At 37.6% G+C, this 19,995-nt stretch overlaps 1 pseudogene; it reads left to right on the top strand.

Annotated features, from left to right (window-relative positions):
• Positions 1-19,922, top strand: part of LOC107753910 (girdin-like) — a 23,350-nt pseudogene extending 3,428 nt beyond the window's left edge.
• The last annotated feature ends 73 nt before the right edge of the window (positions 19,923-19,995 follow it).

Raw genomic sequence — 19,995 nt, 5'->3', positions numbered from 1 at the left:
TAGAATGATTTCTGAAGGATCATGTGACACTGAAGAGCAATGACTGCTGAAAATTCAGCTTTGCATCACAGGAAAAAATACATTTTAAAATATATTAAAATAGAAAGCAGCTATTTTAAATAGTAAATTTATTTCACAATATTACTGCTTTTGCTGTATTTTGGATCAAATAAATGCAGACTTTGTGAGCAGAAGAGAATTCTTTAAAAAACTTTAAAAATCTTACTGTTTAAAAACTTTTGACTGGTAGTGTGTGTGTGTGTGTGTGTGTGTGTGTGTGTATATATATAGGTGAAAGATGAAAAAGGGTCGTCAAGCATCAAAACAATAAAAGTTTGCATCTTTATATTTAGTTTTTTCTTTTAAATATTTTAATAAGTATAAGTCAGAATAAGTATGTTGTTTCATTCTTCATAAATATGTCTGTTACGCTGAATGACGATGGAACATTATTTTACCCATATATTGACTTTTTATTTTCTCAAATGTTATTTGAAACATTAAAGTAGACACTTTACTTTCATTTAATATGCTTTCTATATATATAAAATCACTTTTGTATTCACTCAAATGAAGTGTGGCGACCAGCTCAGTCTTCACTGATAATTATATTTGTGCAGTTCTCTACAGTGTGATTAATGAGTGTTTAAAACTATGAATATTCCATTTAGTTTCTCAATATGATGTCTCATTCTCACAATGCAACAAAACTGCTTGTTTACGTAGAAAATTGTTGTTTAAAGAGCATGTCACACTGCTGTCACTTCATGACATGTCATTTTAACTTCTCATATATATCTGTGTTCCAAAGGTTAAGACATTTGGTCAGCTAGGTGACAGCGAGGGGAACATGCTCTATGAATACACTGAATTAGTGGATGGCATATTCTTGAACAAGGTCATGAATGAAATGTAAGTATCCATTTGCACACAGTTATAGAATCTGAGCACTCAACTCAGTATAGTAAGCATTCTGTTTGAATGTAGAGTAGTTGAGGTTTTTATTGATCTCATATTTTACAAGAATTTTTTTTAGGACATTCTGAATGCAATTTAAAAATGTGGGTCAGTAAATTTTACATTTCTTTGAAAGAAAGTGTACTAGACTGCTGTGCTGTGTTCATATGAAAAATTCTATCAGTTTCCAGTTCCCAAAGAAACATTAAGTTCATGTCTTTTTTTTTCTCACAGAAATCCCAAAGGGACTGTTCAAGGTTTAAACAAAGTGAACAATGACATCGGCCAGAGAGCTAAAAAGCTGTCTGTTCTCATTTACCACATCAAATCATACTACCAGGTAAGGCACAGAGAAAATTAATAATTAAGTAAATGAATATAAAAACATTTAAAAAGTTTATTAAAAAATAAAATAAACTATCATAAATATAATAAAATAAGAATTAAAATATATATATTTTTTAAATTGCTGAATTCCTGTTTAAGAACTTCTCTAACCCTAAATTCCTGAAGAGAAATCAGATAAGTTAACATATGTATTATTATTATTGTTGTTGTTGTTATTATTATTATTATTATTATTGATGTTGTTGTTGGTGTTGTTGTTTTTAAAAAAAAAAGTCTCTTCAATGCTCACCACGGCTGCATTTATTTGATTTAAAATTCAGTAAAACAGTAATATTTTGAAATATTATTACAATTTAATAGAACTGTTTTCTGTTTTAATATATTTTGAAAGGTTGTTTATTCCTGTGATTCAAAAATGAATAACAGACATCATTTTTTTTAGCATCAATACTTCAAGCTTCAGTGTCACATGATGTAATAATAATAATAATTATTATATATATATATATATATATATATATATACTTAGCTAAATTCATTTTTAAGGAACTTCTCTACCCATAATTCCAGAAGAGAAATTAGATTAAGTTAACATTATAATAGTCTCAGCCTCAGAATGAGTGTACGTCTAGAAGCCCGCTTTCGAATGAGACCACCCCCACGTTGATAGCCCCCGGGGTTCGGGAGTTATGGTGGTCAAATTCGCGGTCCGGCGCCGACCAATCAAGCGATACCGGGGGGACTACCGACGCGCGGAGGGTGGCGTTTGAGAGGGCTCCAGTCCTCATTTTTTACTCCCTAATATCGGTATCGGCCCTGAAAAACCCATATCGGTCGGGCTCTAGTGATTATGTCTAATAGTGTTGTCACACGGTATCAAAAATTTCTGTATCCTTACGGACCGTTGGCTAAACATCTGATGCCTATGGCACACAAAAGTGGAAACACTTCAGGAATTTCGAAGTCGTCATCGGATTGGTTGAATTATACAGGATTTCCGGTAGACGTGCGTGTCGCGTTCTTTAACGTTCCGCCTGGAAACAAAGATGCCGTGACGCCAAAGCCCCTCACGAAAAAAAGAAAGCCGTCGTGTTTACAACTGTGACGACAAGCGCTTATCAGGATCAACTAAACGCTGGATTTTCAAAAGTATGTGAAATATTTAAAGTTCGCGGTATAGAATCTTTAAAATACGTCCGAGAGTTTTACACACCGGTCTGTTATTGTGGTGACATTTCCACGCCCCGAAACGTGACAATGAACGAAACGAACTGTGATTGGTTGTTTGACATGTCGTTCAAACGGCCTTATGGGCGGGCCTTGGCCAATGAAAGCTGCCATAGATTCCAGACCTTCAGCCGTCAATCTGAAGGTCTGGCTACGTGAGACTAACATTATAATAGAAAAAAGGTTAGATTCAATCAATGACTTACAGCTAATAAAAAAGATAAATACACAGTATTGTACATTGTTTCCCCATTTTTTCTAAATTGGTATTACTTATTTATTTGCTTTGAATCAGTGGTTGTAATGTCGTGATTCATCTCTGAGATAGTTAGAGTGTTTCAAGGCTATATATTGAAGAATCTTTAGAAATTCATGAAAGAGAAAAACACTACCAAAACCAAGACCGCTTAAAAGTGGGCTGTACGTTTGCTGTCTATACCCTTGTCTTCTGCAAAGCAGAGAAACAAAAGTTAATGTATAACCAAAGTCATTCTTTCAAATATGTTTTTGCTGCATGCAAGTTCAATGTGAAGTTCCCTTTTTAATATACTGGATTCTGCGTATTCTCAAAAGGAGGCCCTCTAGGTGGAAGGGCAGGATTTGAAGTCATACCCTAAAGTTCCTGCTATCCACCCTGTATCCTGCACATCTGTCCATGTGGAAATAGTCTCGCCACCAGACCTACAAGCTCCCCTCAAAGAGGCTGGCCTAGATATCACCACGCCAAGCCAACATCTGTGTAATCAGTAGCTAGGAAACAGCAATGGCCCGGAGCAAATAGTTAGAGCGTGATTACTTTTTTTTTTTTTTTTTTTTTTTTTTTTTTACACATTAATAAGATTGCAGAAGATGGTGACCACAACATTCAAGTTCATCTGAAGCACCACATCAAAGTTTAATAATTGTCTTGATTTAAACCATCCCCCATGGGCCTGCACACAAGTTTCCTGAACTCTTTGAGACGTCTCTAAACAATTACCCCAGTCCCTGTTCCTACTTGTAATTTACCGCTTAAAATGGTTGAATGCAAAGAAACTGATGGCAGCTGGGGTTGTTTTTGCTCTTTAATAAAACTCAGAGCTGTTGATTTTTGGGCAATATTCTGAGTATCTCATCTCTCATCTCTTGTTTCTGATTTTGCATCCTTTTTTTCTGTAGGAGACCCTGCATCAGCTGATTATGATGCCTCCTCCCAATGTGCTGCTGCTGGGCAGGAACCCGGTCTGTGGTACGTCAGCTCTTAAAAAAAATAAAAAATAAATAAATAAAAAAGCGATTCTCAGAAAATGCACAATAGTTCCAGTAGCTTGAATCTAATCCTTCAGGAGCTCTTACAGAAATCATAAAGCTGCTGTGTGTAATTTTAATTTTACTTACTCCTTTAAATACTTTCCTGTCCTTTCCAACACTCCCTTTATGTCCCCCTGGACGGTTTACGCTTATGGTTTCAGGAGTTGTAATTATAATACAATATCTTGATATCTATGATATCTTTCTTCAGAATAAAATGTGTACATATCGAGAGGCGTTTGTTTTGATTGACAGTATTTCCCGTTCAAACGTTTGGAGTCGGTAAGATTTTTTGTATACTTTAGCAAGGATGCATTACATTGACCAAAAGTGACAGTAAAGACATTTATAATGTTACAAAAGATTTATATTTCAAATAAATGCTGTTCTTCTGAACTTTCTGTTCATTAAAGAATCCTGAAAAATGTATCATGGTTTCCACAAAAATATTAAGCAGCACAACAGTTTTCCAAATTGATAATAATAAGAAATGGTTCTTGAGCAGCAAATCAGTATATTAGAATGATTTCTGAAGGATCATGTGACACTGAAGACTGGAGTAATGATGCTGAAAATTCAGCTTTGCATCACAGAAATAAATAACTTTTTAAAATATATTCAAATACAAAACAAGTTATTTTAAATTGTAATAATATTTCACAATATTACCGTATTTTTGATCAAATAAATGCAACCTTGGTGATCATAAGAGACTTATTTCAAAAACATGTTGGAGTGCACCAGATAACTGTGATCAAGCAAATTCAGGATCATTTGTATTCCATTGTAAAGCACTTGTTTTGACTGAATTGACAAATGAAAACTTTTTTCTAGAGGAAGGTCTAGAAGAGATCAGGAAGTTACTGCTACTGTTGCTTGGCTGTGCTGTGCAGGTAACATGTCACTATGTATGTGCACATAGATTATATTAAACCGAGCACTTGACAATTCATTTAACTTTTCATTTTTTCATTGTACATTTTCACCAAAATGAAGCAGTGCCACCTCTAGTGTGTAGACCTAAAAGTGCCTGTTGCTGTTTTACAGTGTGAAAGAAAAGAGGAGTATATCGAGAAGATACAAAGTCTTGATTTTGACACAAAAGCAGCAATTGCAGCTCATATCCAAGAGGTACTGGAATAGACTACAAGAGACACAATTGCTTGGCAAATATGCCACATATGGCTGATTATCTGTATAGTCATGTAGTAATTATATTTGATTGGACTTCTCATGGAGAACTGATTAAAATCATGTCTGCCTGAAAGAAGCCACCTACAGGCATAATGAGTGTCTTAATAACTTAACAAGATAATACATCAGAAACCCTTTTGTTTTCAGATTGTCAGCAGCATGTAACTTCTATTATCTATTATGCACCTTCTTGCCAGGAGGTGTTTTGAATTGAGCAGTAGGTAGATGATACACATTTTTGTAATTGTATAAAGCTTTACAAAATGCTGATTGACTCTTTTTTTTGCACTCCAGGTGACTCATTGTCAGGAGAACGTGTTTGGTCTGCACTGGTTGGGGATGGAGGGTCTGTGTCCAGAGGAATGGGAAAATCTCTGCAGAAGTATGAGCATTAATCTCAAAATATTAGTGGACCAGCGAGACCGGCAATTTGAGGTATCTTCAGAAGTCTTTTAGAAGTGACAAAATTCATTCCCTTCCACACTTTTTTAGGAGATGATCGTTCAATTTCAAAAAGGTTTATTGGCTGCAGTATGAAGGAAAATAAATAATAGTCGGTTCATAAAATGATAAACAGCCAGTGCATGTGACTTTAAATGTCTATTGGGTGAAGCCAAAACAGATTGATTTTCTCTCACTCTTTCTGTCTCTGCTGGTAGGCCATCGTGGAGTTGATGCAGGGGAAAAAGTCGATGAAATCTGTAGTATTTGGTGATGACTCCTCCCTCACAGAGTCTGCCAGCAGCTGGCTCCCTTTATCCCAGCAGCATCTGTCACTAGAGCTGATGGACGCTAAAGCCAGGATCAAACACCTCAGACAGGAACTGTGAGCTTATGCACACACGCTAAAAGGATCTACACATGCACAGATATGATGAATGGTCAAACTTGTATGTTTATAGGGGTATATAATTGCAATCATTTTAGCAAGCAAAAAATCATGGTTCATGACTGTGACTTCCTGTTTCAATAGAGAATATGTCAACACAGAATAGAAAGCTGCACTAATCAAGCCATTTCCTGGGTCATTAACTGTTGAAAATAGACAATATATTGGCAGCATTTTTATTAAATATTTTTATTTATTTAATTTTTTATCATAATTGAGCATTTTTATTTGTATTTATTTATTAATATTGAAAGCCTATATTTAGTTTCCAGTGTACAAAACAATTTCAGTCATGACATCTCTCGGGATAGATTATAAAAGCTTTATTAATGTAAATAGAATGTGCGTAGGTTTGGTCTTGGTGGACTAGATCTGCTACTCTGCTGCTGCTGCTGCTGCAGAGCAAGTAGATTAGCTTCTGCTAAACGCTCGGATCATAAAATTAAAGGGCTCATCGGATGAAAACCGGACTTTTTCCATGTTTAAGTGCTATAATTGGGTGTCCGGTGCATCTACCAACTCAGAAAACGTGAAAAAGAAAAACCCAGTAAGTTTAGTTTTGTAAGCCTTTCTCTGCAAGCATGTGAGAAAATGAGCCGATCAGATTTCTCTCCCCCTCTGACATAGGAAGGGGTTCTTATTATAATATTACCGCCCATTAATCTGCACGTTTCCACTCCCGGCTGAGTGGAAACTTCCTCGTTTAGTTAATTAGTCATTCTGTGCACCTGTGTTAAGTAGTTATCCCTTGTATTTAAGTTCCTGTTTGTTCAGTCTTCCTTTGTCGGGTATACTTGTTGTGAATGTCATCCTTGTGCTCTGTGTCTCCATGTTGGATTATTAAAGACTCTCGTTTTGTGAAATCTCCTCGTTCCCTTGCTCCAGCGTATTTTTTTTATTTTTAGTGGAAATCACGGAAAGGGGTGGGGTGTGCAGTAACTTATTATCATTTAAAGAGACATACACCAAAATGAGTTGGTGTGAGCAGAGCTGTTTTTGACAAGGCAAAATGGATGTTGTTTACAGCCATTGAGTGTTTTTAAGCAAAATATGTTACAGACATTTCATGAAGACCCTAAAAAAAATCATGCCAACTTGTGGAAAATGTTCATCCGATGAGCCCTTTAAAAGGAAACATGCTGGTGCTGCTAGTGAGAGGAAGATCCCCCATAGCAGATCTAGGCAGGTGGTGCTGGGGAGGCGGTGGGCTAAGATGAGGACACGCATAGCGTGCAGACATAGCATTCATTGAATACGTCCTGGTTATATAGATAAACAGTAATGAGTATATGAATCCGATTGGCTGGGAACATTGAATTGAGTTAACCAATCAGAACATGAGTATAATTTCATGGCTGAACTATTTATACCTCATATTACCTCAAACAATATTATGCAATTAATAATCATTTGCACTATACTAGAGTTTAAATAAAATGTAATCATGTGTGTTTTCTTATTTTCATTGATTTACTTGTTTGATAATAAATAAAGGTTCACTGATTAATCAGCTAGTTCTGTGGTTACAGTAAAATGTATGTAGGAAGCTTGCCCCAGATTAAATAGACCCTGGCACAGTGCAGGGCACAGTGGTACAGTCCGTCCTTATTCTGCTGACCCACTTTGATCCTCTTAGTGTAATGCTACAGACAGTCAACCCCCCTCATCCACCCATCCATCCTTCCATCCATCAGTTTTTTTCCATCTATCCTCAAACCCGCTGTACAATACTGCTCATACTGCTGCTTTCTTGGGCGTCTATTTTGGAGTAGTCCTTGAGCAGCACTTGAGTGTTAATGTCAAAACAAAACAACACGGCTTTCTCAGTGTTTTAAAGTGAATATGTGATGTGTCAATCATCATTTATAGGAAGCAGACTTCAGTTTAGCAAAAGTCAGTTTCATTTGGGGATAAAACATCTTTTGTAGTGAAAATTCTGGACATACTGGTCTATGAAATAACAGAGTTTGGAAAATCAATGACAATAATTTTTAGGTGATTATACTAACTTTCTGGTGTACCTTTACAATAACATAAAACAATAATTTAATTAAAACATTATTTAATATTTATAAATATGATATATGTTGATGTGATGTGTGATGTGAAAAATGCAATATTGACTTTTGCAAAAACAGAGCACTACGCAGAAAAAATATCACAATGGTTTTAAAATAACTGTCTTTCTGATTTTTGTGTAGCTACTAAAAGCAGATTTGCACATTTTTTGTTGTTGTTGTTGTCTTATCGATATGTCAAACATAGGATGGCTGTGCCTCTTTGTTGGCTTGTGTGTGATTGTAGTAGATGTGCATTTGTGTACACATTTGCATGTGGTTATATTAGCATTTTTTTTGCACGTACTTATGCTAATTTGCACACATGTTTGGGTGTGTGATTCTGTGCATACTTTTTCTTCTCTGATTAAGTGATTACATGTTAATCACTCCTCTGAACCTGTGTGAGTATTGAATCTTTTAAATCTTCCAAACATCTGTTGCCTGTGTCCCAACAGAGAGGAGAAAAGTGGACAGCTTTTAGACTGCAGGCAGGACCTGGACAGTGTGGAAGCTGAGGTTAAAAGACACCAGCAAGAGGTACTAAAAATAAAATATTTTAATATATGACTGATCTAAAGCTCCAATGATGAACGTTCACTTTTGTCACAATTTATATTTTGCTACATTATTTTTTATTCTTTATCACATATGCTTTTATGTTATAGACATGACAACTTCAAAACTTTAACTTTCAAAAGATAAACTAATGTCCAGTTCAGTTGTGCCATATTTGTTTATGTATTGCTAAGGTTGTTATTTTAATGTTCATTTTTTTCTTCCTTGCTCTTTCTATCCCATCTACTTTTGGGGGGTCCATGGCAGAACATGCAGCTGTTAACAGATGCACGAGCAGCCAGGATGTACCGTGATGAGCTGGATGCGATGAAAGAAAGAGCCATCAGAGCAGACAAACTGGAGAGGGAAGTGGCTCGCTACCGAGATAAACTTCACAACATGAACTTTTACAAAGTCAAACTGGAGGTGTGTATAGAACAGTGTTTATGTGTGCATACAGTACCATTAAAAAGTTTGGGGTTAGTAAGATTTTAAAAATTTTTTTTATAATTCTCTTAAGCTCACCAGGGCTGCAGTTATTTGATCAAAATACAGAAAAAAAAACAGTGAAATATAATTGTAAAATATAATTAGAATGTAAAATAACTGTTTTCTCTTTTAATATATTTTAAAATGCAATTTAGTTCATGTTATTGCAAAACTGAATTTTTAGCATCATTACTCCAGTATTCAGTGTCACATGATTGTTCAGATATCATTCTAAAATGCAGATTTGGTGCCAAAAAATAAAAAATAAAAAATAAAAAAATATATATATATACATTTTTTTTAAAATTATTATTATTTGATGGATGTAAAGTTCAAAAGAACAAAATTTAGTGTATGTGCATGAGCAAGAAATCTCAAAACTTTCTTTTTGGCATTGATAGGAGCTAAAGGAGGATAATCAGGTGTTGATGGAAAGTAAGGCCATGCTGGAGGAAGAGCTACAGAGTGTCAAAGCACGATTTGAAAAACGGCACCGTCTGCAGAAACACAACCTCCTACTAGAATCAAAACTTCATGACATGGAAGAGGTGAGGAAGAAGAAATGATATCCATGAAAAGGATCTGCCACAATATTACTATGTACCATTTTCTATTCTTGCCATTCCAAACGATCATTTATCTGCTCGACTCAGCTGTCTAATGTGTTTTAGGAAACAACCGTGGACAGGAGACGAATAGAGGAGCTGCTGGAAAGGAACGTCATACTGGAGCTCTCTCAGAAAAGGAGTATGGAAGAATCAAAGCGTTTGGGCTGGGAGCTAGAACTCGCCAAGAACCCTCAACAGAATTCAGGTATATATAAACATTAGCACTGCCAATTTGACAAGGCATCTTAAAAATGTAATGCTTGTGGACCATTGTGCCATTGAATAAGACCCTACGTTACTCCAAACCTTGCTTTGAAACCAAGATCTTGCTGTTACATAGAAGCATACGGTAGCTTGCAAAAAACTGTAAACGTGAATAAACCTAAAATATGTGTCTATGGTTGTAGAGTCGAAATCTTTGGGCCAAGAGGTAACTGAAATGACATGTAGCAGGTTGCTGAAACTGGAGAAAGAGAACCAGAGGTTGTTGAAGGCCCTGGAAGAACTTCAAGGAAACAGTCGTCCATTGGATGAGATCATCTCTGAATCTAAACATATTGAGGAAAATGGGAGGACGGACATAGTGGACTATAAGACTCATAAATCTACTCCAGCATTTACCAACATGCACAATGGCCGAATTATCACACTGACTCAGAAGACCAGCAATCATTCCCTTGACACAGAACATTTGCATATATCCTTGGAAAATACTAACGGCAATCTTCTTTGTCTTGAAGTTGAGGTCCATGAATTGGAGACTGAGAACCAGAGTCATCAAGTCAATTTCAACCAAAACCAAGGACAAGTAGATATAGAAAACCAAGGTCTAGTGCATGAGAATGGAGATTTGGAGCAAGATAGGAGTTGTCTGGAGAAGGAGAATCGGAGATTGTGGCAGCAAGTGAAGATCCAGGAGGTCTCGTTGGATAGTAGTAACCTGAAGTTGGTGGTCCTTGAGAAGGAGAACCGTACCCTGGTTAAAAAGGCTAACTATCTTAGTGAGGCCTGCACCAAGAACAAAGAGCTAGAGAAGGAAAACCAGGAGCTGATTCAACAGACTGGAGTGGATAAGAGGATGCTGATGACATTACGAGAGGTTACCACTACAGCGAAGGCTTTGTAGATGATTACACTTTCTCAGTGTTCTCTTAATTTTCTCAAATTTACTGTTTTCCACTCCAGGAGCTGCTGGACCAATGGTTTAAATTGCAACAGAAAGAATCTGATCTTGAAAAATTTACTTATGAACTAGAGAGGATGAGGCTAAACCAGGAGACACGAATTGGAGATCACGAGGCTGTAGACCAGGGGTATGCAGACATTCAGAGAAGCCCAAGGTGATACTTTTAAATGTCAGATTCCTTAGAAATGTCGAATGACCACCTTTGTCTTTGTCTCCGTCACTCTCTCTCTCCCAGTCTCAGTCAGTGTAAGCAGTTGGAGTCAGAGCTGGAGTCTTCTCTAATGAAATCCCTGAAGGTTAAGAAAGAGAGAATGGCTGCCCTCGAGGCCCGTCTGCAAGAATCGGCAAAGATAAACCAGCAACTAAGACAGGATCTTAAAACTGTGAGTTGAAAGCAAGTTTATTTGGTAGCCATGCTTGAATGGGGAAAGACCAAAACAGTTTACCAAACTTATGTTTCACTAACATATTTTAAAACCAATAAAATAATTTTTTTTTAAATATTTTAAAAATCGAATGAAAATTGTCTCTTAATTCAGGCTAAAAACTGTATATTTTTTTAGGTTGGTCGAGATAATGCTCATGCAAGCAAAAAGGCCAAGCCAAGGCTTTTTTATTTTTATCCAAAGCAACTTTGAATTCTTATACATTTTTGCAGGTCAAACAGAAATATGAGGCATTGCTTCAGAGGGATGAAGAGGAAAAGGCAGGACGATGTTCTCCACCAGAGAGGACATGGCACAGAGAGAGTCAGGAGGCCACGTGGGCATTGCTCAAACTCAAAGATCGACTCATTGAGGTGGAGAGAAATGTGAGTCTACAGTGTCCCCTTACATAGTCAACCTGTTTAAATACTTAAGGATGGATTTTAACATGAAGTAATGTTTAATTCCTGCTAAGCAGCTTCATAACTTCAGCACATTTAAGATAGACGTGTTTTGTCAGTACATGTACATTTGGAAATCAAACCCACAACATTCGTGTTGTAAACATCATGCTCTACTAGTTAAGCTACAGAAATTGGACATATCTGCCTTTGGTTTTTCTTGTGCAGAATGCAACTTTGCAGGCTGAGAAACAGGCATTGCAGATACAACTGCAGACATTGCAGGCGCAGTCAGATGGGTTGCGTGCACAAATAGTTGCGTTACAACAGCAGATGGCTTCCTTGCAGGAGAGCGACACAACACTGCAGACACACAATGCACAATTGCAGGTGAGTCAAATTAAACCAGACATATTGCATTAAAAGCACTGGTAATATTGCAGATACAGGTATTTTCATTCAATTTAATGCTTCCTTGCTAAATAAAAGTATTAATTTCTTTCTTTCAAAAAAAAATCCTCAAATTCTCTTAGGTAGAGAAGTCCACTTTATCTTCCCAGAATTCCTCTCTGATGGCTCATAATGCACAGCAACAGCGGGAACGGCAGAGTTCGGAGACTGAGAGGGAGGGCATGATGCGGGAGAGAGAAGATCTGCGCACCGTTAATGAACTTCTTCTCCGGGACCACGAGAGACTGAGCGTCCTGCATGAGAGACAGGCAGCAGAGTTGGAGGTGCTCTCTCACAAGTACTCAACAATGGAGAACAGTCACCGAACCCTGGAGATAGAGCACAGATCTCTGAATGACAGGTTAGTCCACACACCATAAGATTAGTCTTTACAGTGCCCGGTTAAGATGCTGATTCCAAGTTCTGTGTAAGGATATAATGCCACATGAAAGCACTAAATACATTTATTCTTGCTTCTGTGCTGCATTTTGTAGTATGTATAGACAAGTGCCATCAAACTATGCCACTGTTTATGTCTGCCTTATAATTTTCCAGATATAACACGCTACTTCAGCAGCGCTCTCAGCTGGAGGGGTTAGAGAGAGCTCTTAGAGAAGAACAGCAGAAGATGCAGAATGAGATATGCACAAACAGGAACACAACAGCAGAGAGCCAAAGACTCAGAGACGAGAAAGACTGGTCAGTGTTGTGTGTGTGTCTGTGTTCATATACTGTACTGTATGTGTGTGACTGTGTTTTCATACTTTGTTTGTTTCCTTGGTGTACACCAACTTTAGAAAATAGCTGTCACATTAAACGTAAAGGAATTCAATTATGTCTTTATGTTGTGTTACAGTCATTTTGACCCAGAGAGGATTTTCTTATTGCATTGGACAAAAACTTACTGACTTTGCTTACACAGGTTATACCAACTTCCCCCCCAAAAAATATAATTTTTGGGATTTTTTTTCCCCCACTGTGTTTCACTTGTGGTGTTCCCGGTCAAAAATGACAGGTCTATAAAAATTGCATATAAATCTCTCATTATGCTATATTGAATTCAGTATTTTTATGAACTTGTTTTATTTCAATTAGCACAGGTTTTGTATTTCTTTTGGGAGCTGATTGATTGTAGGTCTCATTGATCTGAGCGTATGCACATTAGTTTTTGAGTGAACATTGACTGAACTATCGACAAATAATGATTTTTTTCACTTAAAAATAGAAGTGCATATGCTCAGATAATTGAGGCCTGTGATCAATGAGTTACAAAAAGCAATACAAAACCTGTACCTGTAAAAGACAACAAGATGACAAAAACACTGAATCCAAGATTTGGTGACAATATAGAATAATGAGAGATTTTTGGCCAGACATTTTTGACTGGGAACACCAAATCAGGGGTTTAAAGCACAGTGTGTATAAATGGCAAACATTGTATTTTAGAGCTAATGTTAATCTACAGTAATAACATTACCTTAAATATATAAATATTAATATTATATATGAATAAATAATTTTTTTTACCATCTTATATGATTATCCGCACAAAACATTGTGCTTTATCCTCCACCCAGGCTGAATCAAACCTACCAGAAGCTGTTGGCAGAGAATGAGGAACTTCAGGTTGAGCACAAGAGCATAAAGAACCAGCTGAACTCCTGCAAACTGGAACAAACGCTGCTGGAATCAGAGCTGTCCAAACTCAAAGAGCAGAACCAGCAGCTGGAAATCACCAGCATTAAACTGACCAACCAGTGTGAGGTATGTAGCAGTTCATTCAAACAGAGCAGAATGTTCTTGGAAGAACATCTTTTACATACCTGCAGATCATGTCATCATCCAGGCTGGTTTATGCAGGTTAATACTGGACTGGAAGCAACTGGAGAAAGTCTTGCCATCACCCTAACTTTGTTGCTTCTCAAACAAAACTACTGATTAAATACTGTAAGTCCATGATGAATCATCTCCTTTTGTGCTTCTGTTCAGTTGCTGACCCAGCTGAAGGGGAACTTGGAAGAGGAGAACCGACACTTGCTGGACCAGATACAGAGCCTGATGCTGCAGAACCGAACCCTGCTAGATCAGACCATGGAGAGCAAGGACTTGTTCCATGTGGAACAGAGACAATATATGTGAGAGACATTTTTTTTTAAATCTATGCAGCATAGAAATCAGTTAAAGACAGCTTATTAATATTCTGAAAAATCTGCAAAGCAATGGTTCTCACATTATGGTTTATTACCAAAGTTATTTAAGCATAGTTAGGATAGTCCAATAAATCACTTATTAAAGGGAAGACTAAACAATTCCCATATCTTTAGTTGTTGACATCAAAGTCTGTGCGCCCAGACTATGGTATTTTAGCACAAATTTATCTGCTGCTTGGTTGAAGCCAATCAAATTACGTAGATGCCAACATGGGCAGCTTCTTTGTCATTCCCTTATCCTCAAAAACCATAAACAAAACTATGCAAGGTCAAAAAATATGACCCAGACGACAATAAATATGGGTTGACTTTCAAATAAACATGGTTTGTGCTGACCACTATTTGTTTTGTGCAGTGAATTAACAAGATCATTAACTTTTTTAGAGCGTGACATTTTTTTATATTTTTCTATAATAAGCAACATAGCTGAATGCAAAATCTGAGAAATTAAGATAAAAGGCAGAGGCTCTTAGCTAGTAAACTGTGGCCTCAAGATTATTTAAAATGAGACAAAACAAGCATTAAAATAAGCTAAAACAACTAAAACCAAGATAGTTCCCCTCAACAACTTTGAAGAATCAGTATAGTTAACTAAAACTAAAACTATAAAAAAAACTTTGTTACATAAAATAAAATAAACTTTAACTGAAATAAGTAAAGAAAAATAGTAAAAACAAAATATATATAAAGAAACAGCTTTACAATATTTTATTAGGTAGAAAATGTGAGTAAACATATTTGTAAAATTCCTTATCCAGTAAATCACAAACAACTGGAAAAATCATATTGTTGTGGACAAAAGGAGGTCAAAAGGATTCAAAAAGATCGAAAACTTTAGAAACCTTTAGAGCACAGTAGATGGCACATTATGGCATGTAAGCATGTAGACTAACTGTAATGTTATTTTGACAGAGACAAACTGAATGAACTCAGAAGGCAGAAGGAAAAGCTGGAAGAGAAAATCATGGATCAGTACAAGTTCTATGACCCATCACCTCCACGCAGGTACCGTTTCATTATGTGATGTTACCAGAGGCTTTTTGCATTAAAAAAAAATCTAAATCAAGTTTTCATTTATCACGTTTTCTGTCTTCAACCACTTAATCAATGTAGACGGGTCAACTGGATATCGCTGAAGATGAGGAAGTTGATGAAGACGAGGACTCGAGATCAGCAGCACGTTCGTTCCTCAACTCCCCAGCTCCGCTCCGAGTCAGCCGAGGGTCTGGATGACCCCGACAACGGCTCCTCTGTGGGTTCCCAGGGCTCTGAGGAATCTGCTTCCAACTCCCTTAATGGTGACACAGTGTCCCCTAAGAGAAGCAGCAGTGAGTATAACCTCAGTTACATGAAACTGTCACAGTCCAGCCATTCCAGCCAGGAACATCCAGAAACAAGCCACTCAGTCAGCAGCAAACCCTTCATCCCAACATCCCAAGGTCAGGAGAAGGAGAACAGAACAATTTGTGGCAGACGGCTGACATGGAGTAGCCAAGCAAAGGATAGCTACTATAGTAAATCACCCCACAAATCACCTCTGCTGATTAGAAAACTCCTCATATTCTACCCTAGGCAAACCTGCCACAGAAAACTTAAAAAAGAGTTAAGTTCCTATAAATAAACAGTTATTTGACCTATGTTTCCTGATTTATGTTTTTAAAGGGTCGCATCATGAGTAATCAAAAGTTCCTTGAGATAAAAGAGCTCTATGAAAACATGCTGTACTTTAATTTTCAGAACTCTGATGTCAGAAACATAAAACATTAAAGGGAAATTCTATCTTCATTTATTCATCCTCCTGTCATTCCAAAACTGTATGACTTTTTTTTTCTTCCGTGGAATATAAATTACGATGTTTTTTGTTCAAACAATACAAGTCAATTGGCTTTAAAGCAAAAAACTAATAATATTTAATAATAAAAATGTTTTAAAATGAAATGGCCTCTTTAAAACAAGAAATGCATGTCATGAAATCATAGAATTTAGCAAAATGTCTTAACATTCCAAGTAGGTAGTAAAAAAGATGAGTGATGTATGTGTCTGTGATGTATGTGATTTCCATGTTCTTTCCTTCAAGATAATTTCCTTCTTTCACAATGTTCACAAACTTTCTTATTGTAGTGTTTTTCCTCCCTCATTTCCTGTCTTCATGTTTCCATTGTGATGATCAAGTCTGCGCCCTGAAAATGTTTTATGTTAAGGGTAGCAAACCAAAGGATAAAGACAAAGTCAAGTCTCTCTTCCGCCGATCTCTGTGTAAGACTTCACATCATGCCCTTCCTGTAACTGCTGTGCCTTCCCCTTTATTGCTTTTTATTTGAATACAGGATTATTTAAAGATAAGATTAATGATCATCAGTCATTATAGCTTAAATATGAGCAAAGCTGTTTTTAGCATTTTACAAGTAAATTAATGCCTTTTATTCTTGAGAAGAGAAAATAATAATGCAAGATAAATGCTTGAACTCCCTCAAGACATAATGCTGCATCGCCTTTCAGCTCCATAAACCTCATCTCATGTCATCTTTATCTCTTGTCATGTTCCATCTCAGCCATGAATGATCTGCTGCAGTCAGATGGATGTTTGGATGAAGACTCTGGGCAGCAGGAAGATCAGCCAGAAGAGCAAATAATACAGCACACCATTGCCATTTCAAAAAAACACTCCACATCATCATCATTTCATAACTACTCTTCCATAGACAATCATGCAATAATCTGTAATCAAGGTACTAACTCAGAATGCACATTATCACTTAGGTATTTGCAGTTTTTCTGTCATTAATGGTGTTTGTGACAAGCATCAATATTAGTACAACAAAGCAGCATGCTAAAAACATTTAGAACATGTTAGTAACCGCATAGCAATGCCCTGGCAACCATCCAAAGCACCATAGAAACTAAATAGGAACATGCCAAAAACCATTCTGAACACCTTAGCAGCTGCACTGAAACATTTTGACAACCTAGAACACCATAGCAACTACAAGCAATTTATGCTAAAAACCACTTAAAACACTTTTGCAGCTGCATAGCGACTCCTTAGCAAGAAGACCATAGCAACTATAAGCAATTTATGCTAAAAACTACTTAAAACTCTTCTGCAGCTGCATAGCAACAGTTTGGCAACTCAAAACACCATAGCAACTATAAGCAATATATGCTAAAAACCACTTAGAACACATTTGCAACTGCATAGCAACACCTTAGCAACCCAGAAGACCCTAGCAACTGCAGAGCAATGCCTTGGCAACCCAGAACATTAGCAACATGCTATACACCACTAATAACTCCTTATCAACTGCATAGCAACACCTTGGCAACCCAGAACAACAGCACCATGCTTTAAACCATTCAGAACACCTTAGCATCTGCACAGCAACAGCCTTAAAACTCATAACAACATTCTAAAAAAAGAATTCAGAACACCTTAGCAACCGCATAGCAATAAACTAGCAACCATTGAAAAAAACATAATAGCAACCACATTGCAGCATGCTAAAAACGTTTTTGCAACTGCATAGCAATGCTTTGGGAAACACCCAAAACACCTTAACATTCACATAGCTACATACTAAAATACACTCAGCACACCTTAGCAACTACATAGCAATGCCTTGGAAACACAGAACACCATAGCAACCCCTTAGCAACAAGCTAAAAACTGTTCATAACACCTTAGCAGCTACACAACACCATTTTGGCAACTCAGAATACTTGATCAACTATATCAACCAACCATTTAGAACACTTTTCACAACCGCATAGCACCTTGGCAATGCAAAACACCTTAGAAGCTACATTGCTATGCCTTAGCAGCCCAGAGCACCATAGCAACCACTTAGCAACAAGCTAAAAAAAACACTTAGAACAGTTTAGTAACTACAAAGCAATGCTCTGGTAACCACCAAAAAAATAAAAAATAAAACCTAAATAGGAACATGCAAAAAACCATCCAGAACACCACCGCTGCACAGCAACACCTTGGCAACCCAGAACACCATGGCAACTAGAAAACAATATATGCTAGGAAAAACACTTTTTGCAACTCCATAGCAACACCTTGACAACCCAAAAGACCATAGCCAACCCAAAACAACAGCAACATGCTATACACCATTCAGAACACCTTATCAACTGCATAGCAACCCAGAGGACCAAAGCAACTCACCTTAACAACAACAAAAAAACATTCTGGCACCCAATAACAAGCTACATTGCTATGCCTTAGCAGCCCAGAGCACCATAGCAACCACTTAGCAACAAGCTAAAAAAAACACTTAGAACAGTTTAGTAACTACAAAGCAATGCTCTGGTAACCACCAAAAAAATAAAAAATAAAACCTAAATAGGAACATGCAAAAAACCATCCAGAACACCACCGCTGCACAGCAACACCTTGGCAACCCAGAACACCATGGCAACTAGAAAACAATATATGCTAGGAAAAACACTTTTTGCAACTCCATAGCAACACCTTGACAACCCAAAAGACCATAGCCAACCCAAAACAACAGCAACATGCTATACACCATTCAGAACACCTTATCAACTGCATAGCAACACTGTGGCAACCCAGAGGACCATAGCAACTCACCTTAACAACAACAAAAAAACATTCTGGCACCCAATAACTTTGTATTGTGGCTGCAACTTTTGCATGGGCAAACACCATTTCACTGCTTTGGTGCTTTGCTGCTTTGCAAAATAAAAGTCTCATAAGTAATTATTCACCCTGGATACGCCTGTCTTAAAGAGTAACTGGAACACAGTGTATATCTAGAGTATCTAACTGTGTGTTTACACATTTATGGCTTTAGGTAAAGATTTTCAAGGAGACACAATTCCACCAAGGCTTGCAAATGGCACTGAAGGCCAGGATGATGGTAAGAATTTGTCTGTAGACTACAAAGAGTGTTGCATGATTCTGTTGAACTTTAACTTCCTCTAATTCCTCTAATTTTCACCAGGCCTGAATGGCAAATCGAGTCGTGCACCAAGTGCAAGCAGTGGTGAGTTCAGTGTGAGCCAGGAGAACGAGGCCTGGTCTAGTGATAGCAGCCCCCTTCTGGATCCACTCTCGTCCAGCTCGCAACGATTCAGTGACTCCCCTTCCCCAGCCCGACCCAACCATGAGGAGCTCAGGCAGGGCTACTGCTCCTCAAGGAATGGGGTACGGAGAACCAGCAGTGGGAGATCTGCTAGAGACCGTTCAGCCCAAAACCTGGGCAAAGCAACCATTGGACTGTATAAAACTCAGAGCGTGCAAAGTACAGAGTCTGATCCCAAACCTGCTCTCGAGACGCTCCTCCATATCAGGGTGCTTGAACTGCTTTGCCACGCCAGTGCGAAGCCCTAAAACAGGCCAGGCTCTGTCCACTCTGCCCCGCACCAGCTGTGTCATCTCAACATCAGAGGGCAACAGTCGGCGTGCCAGTGTCCATAGCACTATGTCAGTGAAGTCAGTGGGATCGGTGTCAAGTAAGAACGGTGCTGAACCTCAACCTGACCCCAGTGATGAGGTTTTAAAAGAAAGCCCTGTGTTGGAAGAGAAAGACCACAAACCAGAACACCTTTTTGATTCAGCATTCACCATCGATTCGGTCTTTACAAACACAATTTTCAGTGAGTGAAGTTGAACTGATACCAGTTAGAAAAGGTTGTAAAGGCCTTTAGTGAAATCAGTTGTAAATCATTTATAACGGA

This window comes from Sinocyclocheilus rhinocerous, unplaced genomic scaffold (assembly GCF_001515625.1).
Source record: "Sinocyclocheilus rhinocerous isolate Xijiao unplaced genomic scaffold, SAMN03320098_v1.1 scaffold2666, whole genome shotgun sequence".
NCBI classification, from domain to species: Eukaryota; Metazoa; Chordata; class Actinopteri; order Cypriniformes; family Cyprinidae; genus Sinocyclocheilus; species Sinocyclocheilus rhinocerous.
The sequence above is the reverse complement of the archived record's forward strand: the minus strand, read 5'-3'. Positions and strand labels throughout refer to the sequence as shown.